At 45.8% G+C, this 22,151-nt stretch overlaps 1 long non-coding RNA gene and 1 pseudogene across 1 annotated transcript in view; one reads left to right on the forward strand and one right to left on the reverse strand.

Annotated features, from left to right (window-relative positions):
- Nucleotides 1-1,527: 1,527 nt before the first annotated feature.
- LOC141578857 (uncharacterized) overlaps nucleotides 1,528-22,151 on the reverse strand; it is a 42,234-nt gene continuing 21,610 nt past the window's right edge. The window contains exons 2-3 of the long non-coding RNA XR_012509676.1: nucleotides 19,399-19,592; nucleotides 1,528-1,988 (exon numbers count right to left, since the gene is read on the reverse strand). This is a non-coding gene — a long non-coding RNA (uncharacterized LOC141578857). The remainder of the gene's footprint in view (nucleotides 1,989-19,398; nucleotides 19,593-22,151) is intronic.
- LOC105076797 (thioredoxin-related transmembrane protein 4 pseudogene) lies at nucleotides 17,742-18,864 on the forward strand (annotated as a pseudogene).

Genomic DNA, 22,151 nt, shown 5'->3' on the forward strand with positions numbered 1-22,151 from the left:
CAAAAACAAAACAAAAATAAACAAACAAACAAAATTCAATGAGTGCCTTTTCTAACTATGTGATTCCCAGTAATGAATCCTAGGAATAGGGATTATTTACTTGAGAAATTACCATGTGTGGGGACTGTACAAGGCAGCCTTCCCTGGAGTGTCCTGATTTGCCCTGTCATCCGGCTGTAATTATATAATAGGTAATAGCTCCCCCTTTCACCCTCACAAGTGACCCAGTTTGGATGGTGAATTCTATGACCTCCTGTGTGCCAGGCACGGCCCCCAGACATCAGCCCGTGTTGCCTGAAACCACCAGGTAGATGCTGCTGCTTCATAAGGCGTGGCCCCCAGCTCTCTCCCCACCACACTTCCCCACCATTTCACCCATAAGGAAACTGAGGCTCGGGAGCTGACACATCTTGCTTGCGGTGACCGCCTGGGTCCGGTTTTCCAGTGCCACCGCCCCTGTGTTACAGGGCTGCTGCCCACCCTCCCTTGGATGCCTCTTTGCCTCTTTCCTTCACTCTCTCCGTGCTCCCCATTTTCGCTGCATTTCTATGCTACGTGAGTCCCTCTTTTTCTCTCCCTGTGCTTGTGTCATCAGCCCTTTCTTAAACCCAACTCTCCCCCGTCGTTATTAGCCCTTGACACCACTGGGCTCCCCAGCAAACACTATCCCACCCAGCCAGTACCTGCCCCTTATTGGCTGAAATCTAAGAAAAACACTGTACGCGTCACTCTGTTTAATCTTCACAAGAACCGGTGGGAGGCATACTCCTCCTCCCCACTACCTAGGGTCAGGCTCCATCCCAAATCTAACGTGGCGCGTGCCCCTGGTGCTGGGCCATTGTTTTGTGCAAATATGAATTCTGTTGGTTCCACCCTGTGGGTGCCCTTGGAGGATGTGGCAGATGCGGGGGTTGGGGGTAGGGAGTCAGAGTCGGTAACAATAATAATTGTCCACACTTTGCTGTGACAACCGTTCTCAGAGCCTCACACACGACCTCACTTAATTCTCTCGGCCACCTCGTAAGATGAACGGTGTCCTGCTGCTCGTTTTACAAAGAAGGACACAAGAGCTCAGGGCTGGGACTGGACCCAGGGCTTTCGTCACTAAAGCCTCTGTACTTCCTAAGGCGCTGCATGGGATGCCCCAAACGACATTGCTTTTGGAACATGCCCCCTGAAAGATCGCTGCCAGGTGAAAATGGAAAGGATCCTGATAAGGACACTTAGAAATGCTCCTTCAAAACACCTCCCGGCCTGGAAAGACTCCTGGAGGGATGCATAGGCAGACCGGCAGGTTCCTCTACCAGGAGGATTTGTTCCCCAACATAACACCAGATCACAGATTGTCCTCTTGTTCACTTTTTTCCCCCCAGCTTTGTAAATATTCAGAACAGGTGGACCTAAATAAGAACAAATGCCATTTAATTTGAACCTGAACTTCTGCCTCACAGACCAATGCTTCAGTCAGTCCATGAGGAAAAACAATTATTACACCCCAGCTAGCACAGGCACCGGCTTATGAAACAACATCAGTGGCACAATAGTTTATTGGCAAAGAGATGGGAGGTTTGAAAAAAATCAATTTTGTTAAAAATAAACAAAGTATAATTCTACCTTCCTGATGAGAGAACATTTATTTCCAAGGCAAATGAATAACAGCATGGCATTTTAGTCCCCAGAAATGATCCCACAATCATCTTAACAACACATTACCCAATATCAGATATCGTGGCATGACACTCAAGGTCCCCTTGCCATCTGCCCCTGCCAACTCTTCCTGCCACACTACCTGCCTCTTCCCTTCAGGAACCTTGACTCCAGCAGTGATGAGTCATGTCTCAGTGTCCACTTTCTTGATCATTCTTCAAGACTTGGTACAGCCACCACCAGGAGACCTTCCAGACCCTCCTTCAGTGCTCTCATGGTATCTGGTACCACGTTAATTAAGTGGTTTTGCTTCTGTATACTGTCTTAGTCCCTTCAGGCTGCTATAACAAAAAAATGCCATAAATTAGGTGGCTTATATCAACATTTATTTTTTAAATTTCTGGAGGCTGGGAAGTCCACGATCGAGGTGCCAACAGAATCAGTGTCGGGTAAAGACCAGCTTCCTCATGGAGGGCTGCCTTTCTGCTGTCACTTCACGTGGCAGAAGGAGCAAGGGAGCTTTCTGGGGGCTCTTTCACAAGGGCACCAATCCCATTCGTGAGAGCTTTGCCCTTATGACCTAATCACCTCCCAAAGGCCCCATGTCCTAATACTATCCCTTTGGGCATTATGTTTTCAACATATGAATGTGGAGGGACCACTTACTTTCAGACCATAGCATCCCTAACACTAAGGGAGCATTTACAGTGTGCTGGGATGATTCTAAGAGCTTTTACATGTACAACAACAGTCTTTGCAATCATCTCATGAAACAGATACAATTTTTACATTCTCATTTTACAGAGAAGGAAATTGAGACACAAAGAAGGGAGGCAAGTTTTTCAAGGTCAATGGCTTGTAAATGGTGGAGCCAGACTTAAACGCAAACAGCCTGACTCCAGAGTCTACACACCCAACACTATGCTCTATTTTTTCTGTCTCTTTTACAAAACAATGGGAGCCAGGGCCGGAAGCATAAAGAGTGCTTAATAAAGACAACATGAATCAACAAATAAATGAAACCCATTCCCTAGCTCCCGGTGGCCCTGGGGTGCTGACTGCAACATCTGCTTTTCCAACGTGGCCACCACCACCCCAAGGCCTCAGACTCGAGGCAGAGAAGATAGTTGGTGGCTTCTGTGCTCCTTCCCCGGAAGGCGTCTTTCCTGGCGCATAGCAGTTCCTGATTTGGCACCAATGCCCCCTGATCTTTAAAGGAACGTCCGCTTCCACTGAAACAGGTAAATTGCTTCAGGGAATGACAGGTTACTCCTCACTCTCAAGATAGAAACTGTTCCTCCAGCCCAGAATGAGTTAGTTGGAAAAAACTGATTTCACGCTTTGCTGAGCCTGATTGTCCTTGAATGCGAGCGCATTATCTGCCTGCCTGCGCTGGTTATGTGCAAGGGCTGCAGTGACTGTGGTTTGGGGGCGCAGGGGGCCCTTCGTAGGGGGAGATCTTGGATCTTGAGCTTTCGGTGGTCCCCTGTGAGCTCGGGAAAAGCAGAGCCATGCCATGTGGCAGACAGTTTTTCTCTCAACACTACTTTCTTGCCTTCAAATCCTCCATGCCTTCCTTTTTTTTTTTTTTTCTCCCTGTTTTTCTCCAGGGGCTGCAGACCTGTTTTCCCAGCTGCCAGCCTTGAGGCCTTTCACCCTTGGTTGTTCCACAGACCCATCAGCCTTAATATGCCTGCAAGGGAACTTTCCTCCCCAAATCTGCTTTGCTTGTGCTCCCATCAGTGTCACCTTCAGGCAGCCGGTCACTAAGCCATGAAGCACCTAGATTCCACCCTCCCTTTTATGGATTTCCTGGCCCCCTCTCTGCCCCCTTGATGTGGACATTCTAACTTTAGAGGGTGGACCCAGCTTCCCTGCCTCCAGCCCCCATGAACAGGATGACATGAGACTCCTCACTGAACAAACAGCCTTGCTGCCTGGGACCTTCCAAAGAAGGGTCATCAACCCATCCAGAGAGCAAGCGTGTGACAGGGGCCCACCTGGAGTGTGTGCCTGGCCCTGGCTGCGGCGTGTGTGGTCAGACGCAGGGAGGAGAGAAAATGAAATCAAATCCAGGCAGCCTGATGGTGAACCCCAGGGTTAAGTGGAGTCGAATCCAGCTAAGGTAAGGAGAGGGAAGTGGGAAAGCAGATGGAGGAGGAAAAACAAACAGAAGTCCAACCCCCTGAGGAGTCCATGGTGGGGAGTTCCTCTGGCAAAGGAGGGCGCTCTTTCTAATGCATTTGGCATGTTACAAGGAAACTTACTTTTTTAGGTACCTTTGGATGAAGTTCATGAAAGGATGGCAAAGTCCAACAGAGCTGCTGACTGAATTTTGAATGTGCAAAGGGAACCTAAGGTGTGTGGATAGAGGGTGGGTAGCTGGAGTATTCTCAGGATGAGATTAATAGGAATTTGGTAGTTGGGCAGGGAGCTGGCAGCATGAGAGGAGAGAAGATTCTCAAGGCTGAGAGCAGAGAAGATGACGGCAAAGCCTGGTGAGAAACCAGCAGACTTCCCAGGACAGGAAACCCTAGTGATCTAGAGGCTGACAAGTAAGACGAGATTGTAGATTGTGATCTCTAAGGCAGTGTGCTCAGAGCTACCTGGTCCCCCCACAACCTTCCAGGAAAGTCTACCCTGTAAGAGGCCTTGTGTTAGCAGTAATCTGGGACAAAATGGAGAAAGTTGGGGCGATGCATGAAATGGAGCAAAGAGATGTCAGAGGAAGTTACAGAGTAGAGATTAAGAATCCAAAAAATGGCAGGAAACTGACGGTAATAGCAGGTGCTGTGCTCCTCTTCATACATGGGGTGGGGCTGGGGTCATCTGTACCCACTGAAGGATGGAGACAGCCCGGCAGCCTGGAGGACTGGGGACACCCAGCTGCATTAGCTTACTGGCCAGCACAAGAAGGGTTGAAGCAGAGAGCACCAAAGGAAAGTTAAGCCTGGAGGAGAGTTTTAAAAGTTAGTTGTCTATGGCAACAGAGAGACTGGAGAGGGTGCAGTTACTGGTACCGGTCTGTATAGGCTTTAGGTAAAATACAGAAGAAAGAAGTTCCCAGAAACCCCTCCAGAGAACCGAGCCAACCCTGTGGGGTTCCAGATGTGGATGGGAGGTAAGTGAAGGGAGATCGCTCTGTGTCTAGGCTAAGAAAGTGGGACAAAGAGGGTCCATCCAGGATGAATGTGCCCAAGGTACCAAAGGAGAGAAGGGCAGAGAGAGGTGTGGTGGAAAAGTACAACCTGCTTCTCTGCATCTGTTCTTGGGTCTGAGCCAGCTCAGATTTCACGCTGCTCCCATCCAGCTGATGGAACAAACACCCAGTGAACTCTACCTGGCTGTGTTCTGTATCATTGGAACCCCCAGGTCCATCGGTGAAGCCCAGTTCCTGGCAGAACAGCCACTGGTGGAAGCCCCGGTAACAATGCCCCTCATTCCTACCCCAGTTAGCTGCTGGGTTCTGCAAATTCCATTCCCCGGATAGCTCATTTCCCTCCTTATCCTCCCAATGCTTCTTTCTTTGCCTACTCCCCATGGGCCTGATACACGGTCCTCTCCTCTGGCTAGGTCTCAGGCTTCCCTTCAGGGGTTGGGCACATGCCAGCTGGTACTCCATCAATGCTCATTAAGTCAGGAGCCAAGCCCTTGTACAACACACCCCACTACACACACACATACACACATACTCACACACACGTTATCTGACTTCTGGGGTTCTTCCCTTCCATTAAAAAAGCAAGTGTCTTACTGTTTCACACTCAGATTTAAATGTACAAGTAAACTTTGCCAATGTAGGAGAACTGGGGGAACTTACAATGTGCTGCTGAAACCTCCCAGGGGTTAATTCCCTACTGTGTAGCTTTGCACAGATCGGGGACCAGAGAGCCGCCCCATTCCAGCACAGTGGATGGCATAGCTGTGTCTAAACCTTAAGCTGTCCCTTCCAGGGGGCTGCTGAGAAGTGGTCCTCTCTCTTCTCCATCATCTTCCTCTCTTCTCCATCATCTTCCTCTCTTCCTACCCCTCATCTCCCTCTATCAAGTCAGCACTTACATTCTCTACAATGTCAGGCACTGTAGTTGGCTCTTATTTCGATTCATCCTCATCATCACCCTCTGAGACAGGTACCAGCATCCTCATTTCTCACAAGCTCAGAGACTGGTTCAAGGTCCAGAGCTAGGGAGCAGCTGTCCTCTTTGATTGCAAAGCCTCTGCTCTTCCTGCTCTCCTGGGCCACCTCGCACTTGGGCCAGGATCATCTGGCCAGATCCTTATCTTTATTCCCTCCAATCTCTCCAGAAAGCCTTGCTAGAAAGCTGCCTCTTTTGGTCCCCTCCTTTAGTTCAGAATCTGTTAGATCAAGTGTCTTTCCTATTTCTGAGGTGGCTTATAGAAAACCCTGATCCCTTTCTACCAGAAGATGTAGTATGGTCCTTGGCAAATTTATTATTTGAATTGAAAGTAACTGAAATATATTTTGGTCCTTAACAAATTGCACTTTGATTCTATATGTGCCTCCATTGCCACACTCTTAGCTGGGAGAAGAGGGACCAAGTCCAGCTCATCTGCGTGAACTTCAAAATGCTTTATCCAGAGACTGAGGCACTAGGGACATTCAGGTGATGTTTCTGAGGAAAGGGCAATGGCAGAGTGTAGAGTACAGGCCCCACAAATCATGCCAGGTCTGACTGTGCTCCATCATGTCCAGCTCTGTGACCTTGAGCAAGAAGCTCGCCTTTCTGAATCTCAGGTTTCAAAATGAGGAGACTGGTAGTACCCACCCAATATCACATGAGAAGTGCCTTTAAGGGATTAGCACACTGTCATCACAGTGAGTGCTAAATAGATGGTGGTCATTGGTGGTGGTGGAGGTGGTGATGTGACTGTATCCGTCCTGTCTCTGACCCTTTCCGATCATCCAACACAGCTACCCAACTGTAATCCTGGTCTCCGTATTCAGTCACCCTGACCCCATCCCCCAGCTGTAATCTCTGGTCTCTGTATTCAGCCTTCTGACTCCAATCTTGCCTCGCCTTTGGCACATGGATTCTGAATTTGGTTTCCAGTATTTGGCTTGGGGATGCTCCTTTATGGTCTTGGGCTTGGAATGGGTCCTTTGGTTCTTACCAAAGCCTGCAGTCTGACCCTGCCCTCGATCCAAACAAAGGCCACTTAATCTGCCTTAATTCTTCCTATTTCCTAGTCATGCTCATCCCACCAAAAGAGAGAAAGAAGAAAGGAATAAGAGCAGGTGGGAGGGAAGAAGAAGGGAGAAAAACAAGGAAGAAGAAAGGGCTTCAGGGAGCTCTCTTAACTCTTCTCTGGACTTTTTCACTATTTAATGCCTGAACTGGGATTGCTGCTTCTAACCTTATTTTCATCTCGTTTGCCATCCACATAGTCACTAGAACAACAGTGAGCATGTATTAATCATGTCCTATGTACGTGACAAGTACAGTTCAGAGCATTTCACATACATTAGCTCATTTAACCCTCACTACCAACATACAAAGTAAACAGGAATAGTAATTTCATTTTAAAGACAAAGAAGCTGACACCCCCTTGCCCACCTGCTTGAGCATCTTGCCTGAGGTTGCATAGCTAGTAAAGCAGCAAAGACAAACTTCCCAACAGAATGGGCACTCAAGACCAAGCTAGTGACTGTCTTTGCACGAGACTGCAAGCATATCAAGGCGCAGGCAGCTTTTGAGGCAACCTATTCAGATTTGGCTACTACCCGAGACTGGGGGAGTTGGGATGGGACCAACATCTGGGTGAGGGTATCCCTACTCCCTTGCACAAATTTTCCCCCAAAGAGCAGCTAAAACTTGAGAGGCCCTTGAGCAAGGAGAGACTCAAAAGGCCTGTCTATCTTCCCCATCCTGATACACACACATAACAGTGGGTCCCCAAAGGTCAGGGCTCTCATTCACCTTTCTAGCTCCCCTACTCTCTTGCACAGTGCCCGACCCAGTACATGCTTTGCACACATGGTGTTATTCAGCCTGATCTCTCCAGGTTATACTGTGAATTTCATGAAATAATACTGGTAAAAGTGTCTCATAAAATGTTAGGTACTTCTCAAATAAAATTCATCATCATCATTATTATTATTACTGTCTTTCAAAAAATTCCAACTATTTGAAAGGCTGTTGAAGAGTTTTCATGCCATTGGAAAAAGGAAGGAGGCACAGCCACGCTGAGTTTCTTTGGAAGGGGTCACACTGTGGTTTGAAGACTTCTGTATAGTCTAAGTTACGCTTTTCTTGCTCAGACTGTGTGGAGAAAGAGCAACCGGGGGCGGGGGGTGTCCCACCACTGCCCCTCTGCCACCTGTTTGTGGCAGAGCCATCTGGAGCCCACCCCTGGACTGGCTGCTCATTCCTTGCCTTTGGTCGATAAACAAACCCAGGAGACTGAGTAGCCAGTATGGGTGTTTGTAGAGAGCAGTTGAGGAAACATTCCCAGCCCAGAGGACACAGCTGGGGCGGCTGTCAGAACAATCCAGGCCTCTGGGAAAAGGCGAGGCTTAGCCTAGCAAACATGGCCTCGGCCTGGGCTTGACCTCTGGATGCCACGTGTCACCTTCGGTGGGAAAATAAATAGTCCCCTTGTCTGGAATGCACACTGCTTCTCTTGTGGAACATGGGAAACGGGCAGCAATTGTGCGGGAGGAAAAGCCTGTCTGCAGGCTGTCCTCGGGGCCTGTGGGCGGGCAGGCTGCCTCCTGGCAGTACTGCTGTTGTCTCCCTGATGGCTCGCTCCTCACTCTGTGGTGATGGTTCAGGATGTAGTTTTACAGATGGGCCAGGGATGCTGTCCATACAGCTTTGTAAGGTGGGGGTTGGGGGTCAGAGGGCCACATTTCACTTTGGTTACAAGAAGCTGCTTGACTTGTATGAAGACTTCTGACAGGGAGCGGGCCCCGGTCAGGTGGTGCAATGCTCACTTTAGATCCTGGCTGCCGACACCTATTGCCTGGAGCCCCGAGAGGTGCCCAGAAAAGGTAGTCTCTCGGTGGGAGTGAAGAAGCTGACTTGGGTGGCAGTGAGTTTGCTAAGCAGACACTGAAGGGGGGCCAGTTTTTTCACCCATCAGCTGGGCTGCTCAACCTCTAGGACTGTAAGAGGAACCAAACAGCTTTCCTCTTCAGAACTAAGTTTAATTACCTGAGCTTGACTTCCAGGAGCCATTCTATTACAAAGTGTTCTGATGCTGGGTCCAAGCTCAGTGGAGCGAGGGGCACACTTGATGAGTAATATCTGTCACCAGGGCAGACTGTGAAGGGTTGGGACTGTCAGAACGTACGTACCTCTCTGCCATCCCTGCCCTAGCCCCCTCTCCACATGCATCCTAGTGGCTGTCAGGGTCTCTCCCTTCCAACCCCTCCCCGGGCTGACGACTGTCCACCTTCATTCACCTTTATCCCCACCAATGAAAATGCTCTCCACAACCCAAGCCAGAAACCTGGATCTTACCACAAAATGCAACTTTTTCATTTCCCTCCAGATATGGGTAATTTACAAATCCTTCCAGTTCCACTTTTGCAAGATCTTTTTAGTCCCTCCCCCCTCATTTCCCCATATACACAGTCTTTGTTTTAGCTCATGTCTCACCTTGATGAGCATAGTACCCTTCCAACAGGTCGATCTGAGTTTGACCTCATTCCAAACAGTTATCATCCACAACCATCATAAGAGGGACAGAAGCATCCTAAGGCAAGAGGAGAGATAGAAAATGTGGACACCAGGAGATGCCTAGGAAAGCTGATACCAAAAATCAGAGGCTATAGGACTTCAACACAGAGAGGAGGAACTCTTTAAATGGTGATAGAGCTACCTGAGATGGCTCCAGGCACACAAATCCTAACTTGTTGGACTCCCAGTGGCTAAAATTCAGGATGCTTCTCCAGCATCTCTGTTCCCTGCACTGTTCACTGCTCTCTCTCCCTCTCTCCCCGACGGTCCCCTCATTCCCCCGCCACCATTTGCCTTATTAACTGATCTCCTAAATGCTTCCAAAGCGTCCTTATTCAAGTATTTGTAGTAACCAGTTCAAAGATCTTTATTCTTCAAACTCTGAAGTCGAAGAAAGCTTAGAATTTGCTCTTGTTCTTTCAGTAGCCTCATTATCTCTTCTGGTCATTTTGTTCCTGTCTCCAGAGGAGTCAGGTGCCCAGAGGAAAACTTGAGGCACAATATGGGTGACCACTGGCCAATGAGTGGGAAGCTTGTGGGGCTCAGGAGATTCTTTTTTTTGGAGAGCCGGCCCTCAGCAGAGCGTCTGCCCTAGGGAGTAGAAAGCACCTGTGATTTGTTTCAACGAGCTACACAGGGATGATTTCCTCCCTGGAGCAGTACGATGGGCTTTAAAGACATGGAAAGGGAACACAGCATTTTGTAATAAATCTGGCAGATGCCCTTGCCCAGAAGGAAGGGAAGCTCAGTGACTTGGACATTAAGCTGTCAGAGTATGGCTGGACAGGTCAAATGAAGACAACCCTGGCAGAGGGTCAGGTTCCTAGACTCTGGGAAAGACTTGAGCCACCTACTGGCGAAGGGTAAATAAGACATCTTCCAGAGAGCCTTGTGGGAAGAGAACCAGGGAACCAATGCACTGCTTTTAATTGTAGAATCCAAAGTGTTGATTTTTTATTTTAATTAGCAAGCCATGGGACATTGTATCTGAGCCTTGCACATGGCAGGAAAAGTAACAATTATTTCCAGGGTTTCCAAAGAACTGATGATCTGTTTTGATCATTTTTGCTGGTATCTCCAGAAGCATCCTAAGGCAAGAGGAGAGAGAGAAAATGTGGACACCAGGAGATGCCCAGGAAGGGTGATATGCCCAGGAAGGACTGAGGGAAGACTGGAAGTATTTAGATCCATTAGAAAGCAATCATCAGTGCTTTTTCTAGGTAAAAGTTGAGTGGATTTTTGAGATAATTAAAAATCAACATTTAAACTGCAGAAATTCTTTCCCCCCTTTTTAAAAAAGGCAATTCTCTTAATATTCTTCAGGAAAGCCTTCCCTGTCCCCAGGGACTGTATTAGATGATCCTATTATGCAAACTCATTGCCTTCTGTACTTTCCTTCCCAAGTACTTCTCATAATTTTTAATCATACCTCTGTATCTTTCTTCATGTATTTAATATCTATTTCCCCACCAGACTATAAATTCTGGGAGTGCACAACCAGATTGTCTGTTCTTCCCTGCTTTATCCTGAGCACCTAGCACATGCCAGAGACATAATCTAAACTCAAAGGAACTGATGACAATGATGGACTTGAGGGTGGACAGAGGGAAGCTAAGGACATGAGGGTGTAATAAAGAGTACAATGCAGTAGAGGCTGTAGACTGGAGGTCCAAACGAAGATGAAGAATTATTACAGTGTGTTTCAAAAGAAGGTTGGCCAGAGGTTATGGGAGATGTGGAATTGAGATTTTAAGAGCGAGCGTAGCTGCTGGTGATGACACAACCTAGACTAGGATATTGCACGGGAGTTGGTTAGATGAGGAGCTGAATGTCTGAGGGAAGCTGTTGGCTGTGTCTTCTCCATAGATATTGCAATTAACAAAATTGATTGTTAATGTCAGGAGTGGTATGAAAAGCTGAAGCCTACAGTGAATAATGGGGAGATGGCGGGACCAGTGACTGACAACAAGGAGAGGTAGAAAGTGGCATAGTTTGATGGCATGTGTTTCCTCCATCCATTTTTTAGACAAGCATTTACTAAGTGCATACTATATATGAAGTCCAGTACATGCTGTGCGTGATGCAAGTAACAGTAAAATATTGTCCCTCCTTCAAGGGGCTTGTAATTTACTGCCTGTAAGTGTAAATAAGATTGAAAGGCATTTAGTGATTGAAGCATTATTGATCATCTGTGACAAGCATAATACTAGGCCTTTATGGACACCATGGATCTTGCCTTCAAGGAGTTTACTGTGTGGGGGAGAGACAACCAGCAATGTAGAAAATTATAACCTGGCAGGATGAATGCTAATATTGAGATTCCTGCATGAGGTGAAGGGGCCTTGAGGAGGTTTCCTAATCTAGACTAAGGAAAGGGAATCAGAGAAAAATTCCTGGAAGAGAATATGACTGATTTCAATTTTGAAGAAAGAATAAGAGGAAGTGGTGTGAGGCAGACTAGAGATTCTCCTAGAGAGAGGAAATTGAGTGAAGAGCGTGGTGGTGAGTGGAAGGATGATAAATCTGGAGACCTCTAAGAAGCTCTGTGTGATGGGAGCTTAAAGGGAGATGCAAGAAGTGGCAGGCGATGAAGCTGAAAAGGGAAGCAGGTACTAGATCATAAAGATTTTTAGCGGGGAAGATTTTAGTAGCTCACTGGTAGAGCATGTGCTTAGCGTGCATGAGGTCCTGGGTTCAATCCCCAGTACCTCCTTTAATATAAATAAATAGATAGATAGATAGATAGATAGATAGACAGACAGACAGACAGACAGACAGATAGACAGACAGACCGACCTAATTACCCCTCCCAAACAAACAAACAAAAAAGGTCTCTATGACAGTCTAGGGAATGAACTCTCTGAGATGCTCTCAGTTATTTATTTTCTATTATTTTCTGCTGGTTTGTAAGATCCAAGAGTTCACGGATCTTTTCTTTGTCCATTCGTTACATCCAGCTTTAGAAGCAGAATCTGACACAAAGTAGATACTCCATAAATGTTTCCTGACTGAGTGAATAATGAATAAAATTTTAACCTCCTCTGTGGCTTCTGGATAGAGCCATGGTCAGACGCCTTTGAGCTTTTAGGAATAGACAGGCTAACATATTTTGCAATGAGAAGTCACCCAAGGTTCTTCAAACAAGACATTCTTCTATGATGTACATTATTCTGAATATCATAACATCTCCAAAAGACCAAAGTTTGCTGATGAAAGAAAGTATGAAAAGGTAGCTTCCCAAACAACTCTATTCAAACAGTTTCATAAGGAACTACTGCACAAAACAAAAAGCCACCTACTCTTACCTAAAATATTTTCAGAGCTTTAATTTTAAGTGAAAATTTTAGAGTACCACATTCTCAGGCACTATTGAGGCTTAATGAGATGACTGCACTTGGCAGAGACTATCAGAGTCCATACCCTGACTATATATTTATTGTCAAACTCTTTTTCCTCAAACAGAACGTTTTTAGGGGAGGATGGTGGGGGTGAGATCTCCCAAGTAAGTCTTGCCAGAAAATTAAGAATGTGAGAAGGGCGAGAGCCACGAACCAGAAGGGGACATTAATGTTTTCCAAACTGTAGTCCAAAGAAGGCTAATGCCATTAACTAGAGCAAGAGCAACAAAAGCTGAGTGGCTGTGGGGGAGAGTGGTATTCTGTCTAAATAAATCTGGTCATGTAGTTATTAAGACTCATTTAAACAGTCTTCTTTACTGCAGAATTTCCATGCATCTGGAGATGTTCCTAAGCTTTGAGGTGACCTATCATATCCATTATTTTGGCCTCAGTACTTCCCAAGAAACAGTTACTAACATGGGTGAGATGTGGCTTTGACATACTGGAGCATCAGGACTGCGTAGTGGGTTGTGGAAGTGATAAGAGATGAGTCCACATACATAGTCGAGGGGAGATGAACAGCAAAGACATAGCTTTGATGATCTATTACCTTGAAGGGCACAAGCTGCAATACTTGATGTGGAAATGTGGGCAGTGTTGGGATTTTAAGCAGATTTCATGCTAGCTAAAGCAACCTACCTGACAGAGGCTTTTAAGTCTTCCTCTGCTGCCTTTAATTCATTTGGCTAGAAGACATTTCTGATGGAAGCATTTCCTTATCTAAGGTCTGGAGTCTTTTTTTTTTTTTTTTGCATTCTATTTTGGTTTGAGGCTTATTACTGCTTCTCTTTTGATTACCATAAATTTAGGTAGAAAAGATCATTTCTCTTTCTCTTCATGTAATTCTAGAACCAAGATGTTCTGATAGTTCTGAATGAAGGGGGAGCAACGAAGATGGTGCAGTAGAAAGCTCACCTGTCACTGGCACACCAAAATCACAGCTATCCGCAGAACAACCATCCATGACAAAAATGAACCTACTGGAAAAGATCTTCTAAAACTAAAGACACAAAGAAGGAATCACAATGAGATGGGTAGGAGGGGCAGACTCTCAGTATAATCAAATCCCATAGTTCCTGGAGGGGAGCCCACAAACTGGAGAATAATTATCTTGCAGAGGTTTTCCCATAGGAGCGAGAGTTCTGAGCCCTACATCAGGCTCCCCAGCAAGGGGGCCTGGCACGGGGAAGATGAGCCCCCAGAGCATTTGGCTTTGAAGGCCAGTGGGGCTTAACTGCAGGAGCCCCACAGGACTGGAATAGAGACTTCACTCTTAAAGAACACACACAAAATTCCACATGTACCGGGACCTAGGGCAAAAGCTGTAATTTGATAGGAGCCTGGGCCAGACCTAACTGCTGGTCTTGGAGAGACTCCCGGAGAGGCAGGGAGGCAACTGTGGCTCACCATAGGGACAGAGACACTGGCAGCGGCCATTCTTGGGAGCTATTTCTACTGTGTGGACTCTGGTGCTGGTAGATGCTATGCTGGTGTTGGCAGGCGTCTTAGTGGCATCCTCCCTCCAGCTCGTTGGCCCCACCCAAAAGCCTGTAGGCACCAGTGCTGGGACACCTCAGACCAAGCAGCAAACTGGGCAGGGACACAGCCCCATCTATCAGCAGACAGGCTGCCTAAAGACTCCCAAGTCCAGTCACCTCTAGACATGCCCCTAGACACGGCCCTGTCCACCAGAGGGCCAAGACCCAGCTCCACCCACCAGTAGGCAGGCACCTACCCCTCCCAGCTGGAAGCCTGCACAAACCTCTAGATCAGCCTCATCCACCAGGGGGCAGAGAACAGAAGCAAGAGAACTACAATCTCACAATGCAGGCGAGAACCTACCCTGGGACCAGCTAGGCCCTGCCCCTGCCCCTGCCCACTAGGAGGCCAGCACAACCTTCAGGACACCCCAGACTCCATACCCAACTGTGTCAGAAACCGTCCCCCCTCACCCCCCCATCAACGATCTGAAACAAGATCTGGGACCCCTGGGATCTGTAGCCAGACTCCAGAAACCAGGTCTGCCTGCCAGTCACCTGGCAATAACCCCAGGATCTGGCTTCAGCTGCTAGTGGATGGACAACAGCCTGAGGCTTCAGGGCCCTGACTCTGCACACCAGTGGGCTAGCACAAGCCCTGGTTCCCCCTAAGATTCTGCAACCAGACCCCTCATAACCAGGCCCCGCTAACCATCAGCCAGCAGCATCCACACAAGACAGAGCCTGGCAACCAACCAGACTGGGGGCCAACCAAGCCTACCAAACCACCCACACAGTTGGCCAACCACAACAGAAGGATTTACACAGCCCTCTTAGTGGGGAACCCCTAGAGCATATGGCTTGGGTGATGAGAGCAGAGTGCACTGCTGGGATGCATAGGACGTCTCCTACAGAGGGCCACTGCTCCAAGGTGGAGAAATGTTACTAACCTACCACATACATTAAAAATACAAATAGCAACTCAGACAAAATGAGGCAGCAAAGGAATATGTTCCAGATGAAGGAACAAGATAAAACCTCAGAAGAAGAACTAAGTGAAGTAGAGACAGACAATCTACCTGAGAAACAGTTCGAAGTAATGATCATAAAGGTGATCAAAGAACTCAAGAGGAGAATGGATGCATAAAGCAAAAAGTTAGAAGTTTTTAAGAAAGAGTTAGAAAACATAAAGAACAATGTAACAGAGATGAAGAATACAATAACTGAAATGAAAAATACACTAGAAGGAATCAATAGTAGACTAAATGATGCAGGAAAATAGATGAGTGAGCTGGAAGACGGAGCAGTGGAACTCAGTGCTGCCCAACAGAAAAAAGAGAACAGAATAAAAGGAAATGAGGACAGTTTAAGAGACCTCTGGGACAACATCAGGTTCACTAATATTTGCATTATAGGGTTCCCAGAAGGAGGAGAGGGAGAGAAAGGGCCTGAGAAAATATTTGAAGAGATAATAGCTGAAAACCTCCCTGTCCTGGGAAAGGAAATAGTCATGCAACTCCAGGAAGCACAGAGACTTCCATATGGGATTAACCCAAAGAGGAACACACCAAGACACACTGTAATCAAAGTGACAAAAATTAAAGAGAGAATATTAAAAGCAGCAAGGGATAAGGAACAAACAACACACAAGGGAACTCCCATAAAGCTATCAGCTGATTTTTCAGCAGAAACTCTGCAGGCCAGAAAGGAGCGGCACAATATATTTAAAGTGATGAAAGGGAAAAACCTACAACCAGGAATACTCTATCCAGCAAGGCTCTCATTCAGATTTAATGGAGAAATCAAAAGCCTTACAGTCAAGCAAAAGCTAAAAGAATTCAGCACCACCAAACCAGCTTTATAACAAATCTTAAAGGAACTTCTCTAGAACCAAGATGCTCAGAGATGCAGGATTAAGCACCAATTTGGTGTTACAAAATATAGTTACAACTATATTTATAACTATAAATACAATGTATATGTAGAAAATATCTCATATTGTTTGTTACATGGACGGATTTCCTAAAAATTCTTTTGAGTGGCTCATAGTTCTTCTGAATATTGACCAGGGTGGTGGTAGCTGGAAGTACTTTAATTAACAAGCCATAGCAGCTCTGCAAGGAAGTGTGGGTGGACTAGGAAGCTAGTTAGCTGCCTGTGACTTGAATGGTGCTGTGTCTGGGAAGAAAGATTAGTCATGCTGCTGGTACTTCTGACAAGCCGTCTTTGAAAAGCCTACAAAACCATGGGCACTGGACTCATAGAATGCTGGTCTTAAGGTCTCCCAATAAACTACGGAAAGAAAATAAGACAAAATACCATGCAAGATAGAATATGAGTGCCTAAGAGAGGATCAAAAATGTATGTAGTTACAAAGAAGAAAGATATAATAAGTGATTGGGGGAAGGGTGCAATCAGTAGAGACTTCAAGGGCCTTAAAGGATGGAAATCCACCCCTGAGGTCAAAGAAAGGTGTAGGGAAGAGGCACTGGGTCAGACGGTTTCTGTGTCAGGACACCAGGTGGAGTGAACCGATTGAGACGGATTAGGGTAGACTGGGCAGCAGAGTACAAAATGGGTGTCAATGACGTGGTTCTAATTTGAAGAGTTCCCAGGACCCATTCTTCATTTGATTGCAGAGGAAGACAACCACAATTGAAGACTTACTTCATTTCACAGACTTTAGGATCAGTCAAATCCGTGTTTGAACTTTTACTGTCTATATCACTTTAAATAAATTATGTAACTTCTTGACTCTGCATTTCTCCAACTTCAAAAAGAGTATAAGAATACCTTCCAGGGCCATTATGAAAAATGAATGAAATTGGTGGTTAGAAGGTGTCAGCCCAATGCTTGGCACACAGCAGTTGCACAGTAGTTCCCTTCTGCTCTATAAGGAAGAGCACAGTAAGGTGGCTCACAGAAATTAGGTTTCAAGATCACACTTTGCCTTGAATAAAGAGAAATGCATATAGTAAACATCTCAGTGGCATTCCGCATACACACCCAAAAAAGGGTTTTTAGGTTCCTGCTCAGCCATGAGGGTACTTATTTAAGCCGTACATCTTGGGTACCAGGAAAAAGTCTTTGGTACACATGGTTTAAGTCTCTCTACTCAACAATATTGATCTAGTTTCTAGTAATTCAGTGATGGGGGTGTGGGAAGTCTACAGTAGCCAAATAGGAACTGCAGGCAAGGTTTTCTTTTATATGACTCAAAATTATGTCACCAATCCTAAAGATAATAAAGATGCCATCCATATAAGTCAAAAGCATTCTTTGTGAAAAATCAATATATCATATATCATGTGATGGTAAGCATCGCTGCTATTGGCCAAAATTCAGAAAAAAATTTAAATTCATTGTTTGGAAAGATCTTAGACTCAAGATTTGATTGTATTTCAGAAGAAAAGAGAGCACTGTGTAATTATCCAGATAAAGATGAGTCGAAATTTTAAAAATTGTATTCTTTAAAAGAGTGTTTGTTTTTTCTGAGCTGGTTCTAAATTAATGGTATGTTACGGGTCCGAGCGGCCGCATCCTTTTCCCTGCAGAGGAGCCTCGCTCCGCGCCCTGACACGGCGGGCGGGCGCCGCGGCCCGCTGCTGACGGCGCTCCTGGACGCCTGGGTCGCGGCGGCAGTGGCGGCGGCCGAGGAGGACGCCCGCCCGGAGCAGGCCGCGCTGCCTGAGGAATGGAGCCTCGTGCTGCCTAAGACCGCCTCCCACTGGACGCTGGTGATGGAGGGCGAGTGGATGCTGAAATTTTACACCCCGTGGTGTCCATCTTGTCAGCAGACTGATTCAGAATGGGAGATATTTGCAAAGAATGGTGAAATACTTTAGATCAGTGTGGGGAAGGTAGATGTCATTCAAGAACCAGGTTTGAGTGGCCGCTTCTTTGTCACCACCCTCCCAGGATTTTTTCATGTGAAGGATGGGGTACTCCACTGTTACCGTGGCCCAGGAGTCTAGGAAGACCTGCAGAATTGTATCTTAGAGAAGAAACGGCAATCAGTTGAGCCTCTGCCTGGCTGGAAATCCCTGGCTTCTCTAACGATGTCTCGAATGGCTGGTCTTTTTAGTATCTCTGGCAAGATACGGCATCTTCACAACTATTTCACAGTGACCCTTGGAGTACCTGCTTGGAGTTCTTACGTCTTTTTAGTTGTAGCCACCTTGATTTTTGGCCTTCTCATGGGTCTGGTCTTGGTGGTAATATCAGAATGCTTCTCTATGCCACTTCCACGACATTTATCTGGACATTCTGAGCAGAATCTGAGGTCAGAGGAGGCTCATGCGGCTGCAGTTGCAGGATGCAGAGGAGGAAAAAGAGGATTCAAATGAAGAAGAAAACAAGGACCGCCTTGTAGATGAGGAATAAGAGAAAGAAGAGCTGGGTGATGACGAAGCAGAGGAGGAAAAGGAGGACGGCCCGGCCGCTGGTGCAGACGAGGAGAGGGGTGCCGCTCAGGACGTGGCCCCGAGAGAGGCCCGGGAGGACGTCGGGCCGGAGGTTGGGCCGGGCGAGGCTCTGGACGCCGCCTCAGAGCAGCGCCCTTCAGCCGATGCAGAGGTGGCAGAAGACACTTTGAGGCAGCGTAGAAGTCAGCATGCTGACAAGGGGCCGTCGGCCTGATGACAGCATTTCCAACAATACAGACCAGAGAAATACGCCAGCTTCCCTCTGGTCTGCAGTTTAAACCAAACCCTTATTTTTTTTTCCTGAATGAGCAAGCTTCTCTTAAAAACTGATCTCTAGTCTTGCAGTCTCCTGGCATTGAGCCTCACGTGTGTTAAGGAGAACCTTTTGGGCATGACAATCAGGATACAGGAAACAAACATGCTGTTAGGAACTGTTTTAGTCCTAGGATGGGCACAGATTCATTTACTTGGGGCCACAGAGTTATGAGCAGAGGAAGCCCTCCGCAGCCCTCCTCGCTCTGTTTGTAGACAGCAGATGGGGCTGCGGGCCCCGAGGTGCGAGCAGGGCATCCCGAGCAGGGTGTCCCCACAGCACAGCCAAACTGCTTCCTCCTCTTATCAAACTGTAAGATACATCAGGCACGCTAGTACAGGGTTGCTTTTTTAGATGGCCTTGGATATTATTGTAGAAAAGTGCTTGGAAGTCATCCTGACTCTTAAATCTGTCTTGTCGGGTTTTACTTCTTACCTGTAACATTTCCACCTTTCCCATCGCACGTCTGCGGGCCCCCCACGCTCTGCGCGGTACTTCCTGCACGAGACGACTCTGACGGCAGTCAGCTTGACATCAGCGGCCTTCCTCCTGACTCAAGGGTTCAGGCTGTCAAGAAGCCCAGCCCCTGAAGCCACGACTGCCAAGCGTCTCAGATGAAATGTTGTAGCCTTCGGAGATTCAAAAGGAAGTAGGGGTTTTACAGGAGAGATTTTAGTTGTTGTTTTTAGCCAAAGTGTAGTGATTTTTTCTTTTTTTTCAAAAAGTTCCCTTAGCAATATTCCTTTTGAAGCCAGAAATCTCCTGTCTTGCCAGTATAAGGTAGTCCTACGAAGAAAACTTAAATACTGTGTTGTTTTGTTTCCATCTCAAGGGTTCCCTGGCTCTTGAACCACATTAATAATAACTGAAAAGCCACTTCTGGTTTTTCTTCAGTGATGTGCTTTTGGTGAAAGAATTAATGAAAGTGAGTATCTGGAAATGAAAGATTTGGTTTCGTTTCCTTCATCCTTAATCTTGTAAAGAATTTTATCCCTGTAAATCTCTCAATACTCAATCTACTAAAAATACCCAGGGGGCCCAATGTCTTTTAAAAAATCCTTCCATCTACTTGATTGGTGTTTTAGAATAAATTCATAAAATTTGAAAAAAAAAATGATACGTTATAACTGAAGATGTCTTAAGATCTAGAAAATCTAATGTTTTCTGATTTAGATCCAGATCCTCAGTCTTTGTCATTTCCACCTTCTGTCATATTCACTGCTCTCACTGCTCCCTTGCTGATCTACACCCATTCACATGACACCAAGACCATTACCACCCTGGTACCAAAACCAGTCTACTTCCCTCTCTCTGTAATTGTGCAAATCTCAGTCTTTAAAGAATAAAGTTGCCACCAACTGCAGTTTAATTCTCGCTTTTGAGGTACCTCTTGGCTATTTCACTCATCCGTATATACTATGTGACAGCTGCATAAAGACTTCTACTGTAGATGCCTGTCCCACCCCCACAGTACTGTAGCTGTTGGCTTCAGTATTGGACTGAGGAGGAAAAACAATCATTTCTGCATTAATCATGAATAGGATGAGCTTCTCTCTGTTACTTAGAAGCTCTTTTTTGTTTACATTTACTTTCTGTGTCTTGCTTGCAAATTCTTCATATTTACCCACAATGAAACAAAAACATGGTTGCTTCAGATGTTGCCTCAGAAATTCTCTGTATGTACGAGTTTGCTGTTTCAATTTTTTTTTAATTGGACTTTGTTTTTAAGGCTTGTACATTCATCTATGTAGACATGATTTTCTTGGTACTTATAAGGCAATATATAATTATACTTTAATATATATAAATTTTAAATACATATAATGTATATGGAAATATACATTGTATGTGAATCTGTGGCTACCTGACTTAGGAACTGAATATCTTTTTCAGAAAGGGCTGGATCGTTTTATCTTTTTCATTCTGTATCTCTAGCACCTGGTAGAATGCCTGTATAATGAGGCACTCAGCAAATATTTGCTTATTATGGCTGAAAAAAAGAATGAATTTCTTTCCAAATCTGTATTTAAGGTTTTTTGGTTAAAAGGCTATACTCAGCATAAGTTTGAATTTGTAATGAGAAGCTTTTTTAAAGGAACCAATTTAGGAGCTCAACTTGTTCCTGAGAAGAACTATTCTTACACTGGTTTAAAGCACATTTAGAACATCTGAAATACCTCCTGTGAGGGAACATGCCTCACTCTGCTTCAGGAGTCGAGGGGATAATCACTTCCTTTTATACAGGGAGTCTGAGAGATTAAAAAATCAAAGGGTTCCTCCTACTTCCAGAAGCATCCCAACTCGACATGATAGTTTAATTTTTCATCCCTGTCATGTAGGAAAAACAACCCGGGAAACTGTAGAAAGGCAAACTCACACATTCCATTGAATAGGTCTGAGTGCCTGTTGAATAATTAAATCAATTTCAGAAGAAAAAGAAAAAGAAAGACCTTCAGGGTTTTGCTGCAGCAAAATCAGAATGCCTGATAATTATGGCAAAAGGAAGAGGTACTGAGAGTGGTGAATCTCAGAGTTTATTTTGTATTAAGAAAGCTGACACAACACAAATAACATATAGAACTAGTGCTTGGTTCACATCACTGTTTCCCTGTTTCAATAAAACTTCTATTTCTAAGTGGAACTATACATTGCCTAGCAGTTCCAGTTCAAGCCTGGGGTCTTAGGTCTCTTACCAGCCTGGGGTCAGAAGTCTACACTGCAGGGAAATTTCTCAAGTCAGAAGAAGAGGAAGAGCAAAGGGCAGTCTTTGAAATAGTTAATTTGCAAACTTTCACTACCAAGTCATGGAAAGCATCAAAATATCAATGGACGTATTTCCACAAAGGCATAAGCCTGTAAGTAATTTTAAATATCCCATAAAATTAAGTTCACAGCATTATTCCTGTTGATGTACTTCTGTTCTCTTTCCCCTCACCCCCTAGGTGTCCAAAGCATACTTTGCTCCTGGGAAACTGCACATCTTTTAAGGCCCAGCCCGTGTAGCCCTCCTCTGTTTTCCCGTAGCACCTACACACACCCCTGTAACAATGCCCATTGTGAGCATGATGGTTATGCACATCCTCTTAGTTTATAAGCTCCTCATGGGGTGAGACTGTTTCTCCCTGGTCCCGGTGCCCCCACATCTCAGTCTGAGACTTGGCACAGCATGGAAGCTCAATTAACATTTG

Source organism: Camelus bactrianus, chromosome 10 (assembly GCF_048773025.1).
Source record: "Camelus bactrianus isolate YW-2024 breed Bactrian camel chromosome 10, ASM4877302v1, whole genome shotgun sequence".
In the NCBI taxonomy this organism is placed as follows: domain Eukaryota; kingdom Metazoa; phylum Chordata; class Mammalia; order Artiodactyla; family Camelidae; genus Camelus; species Camelus bactrianus.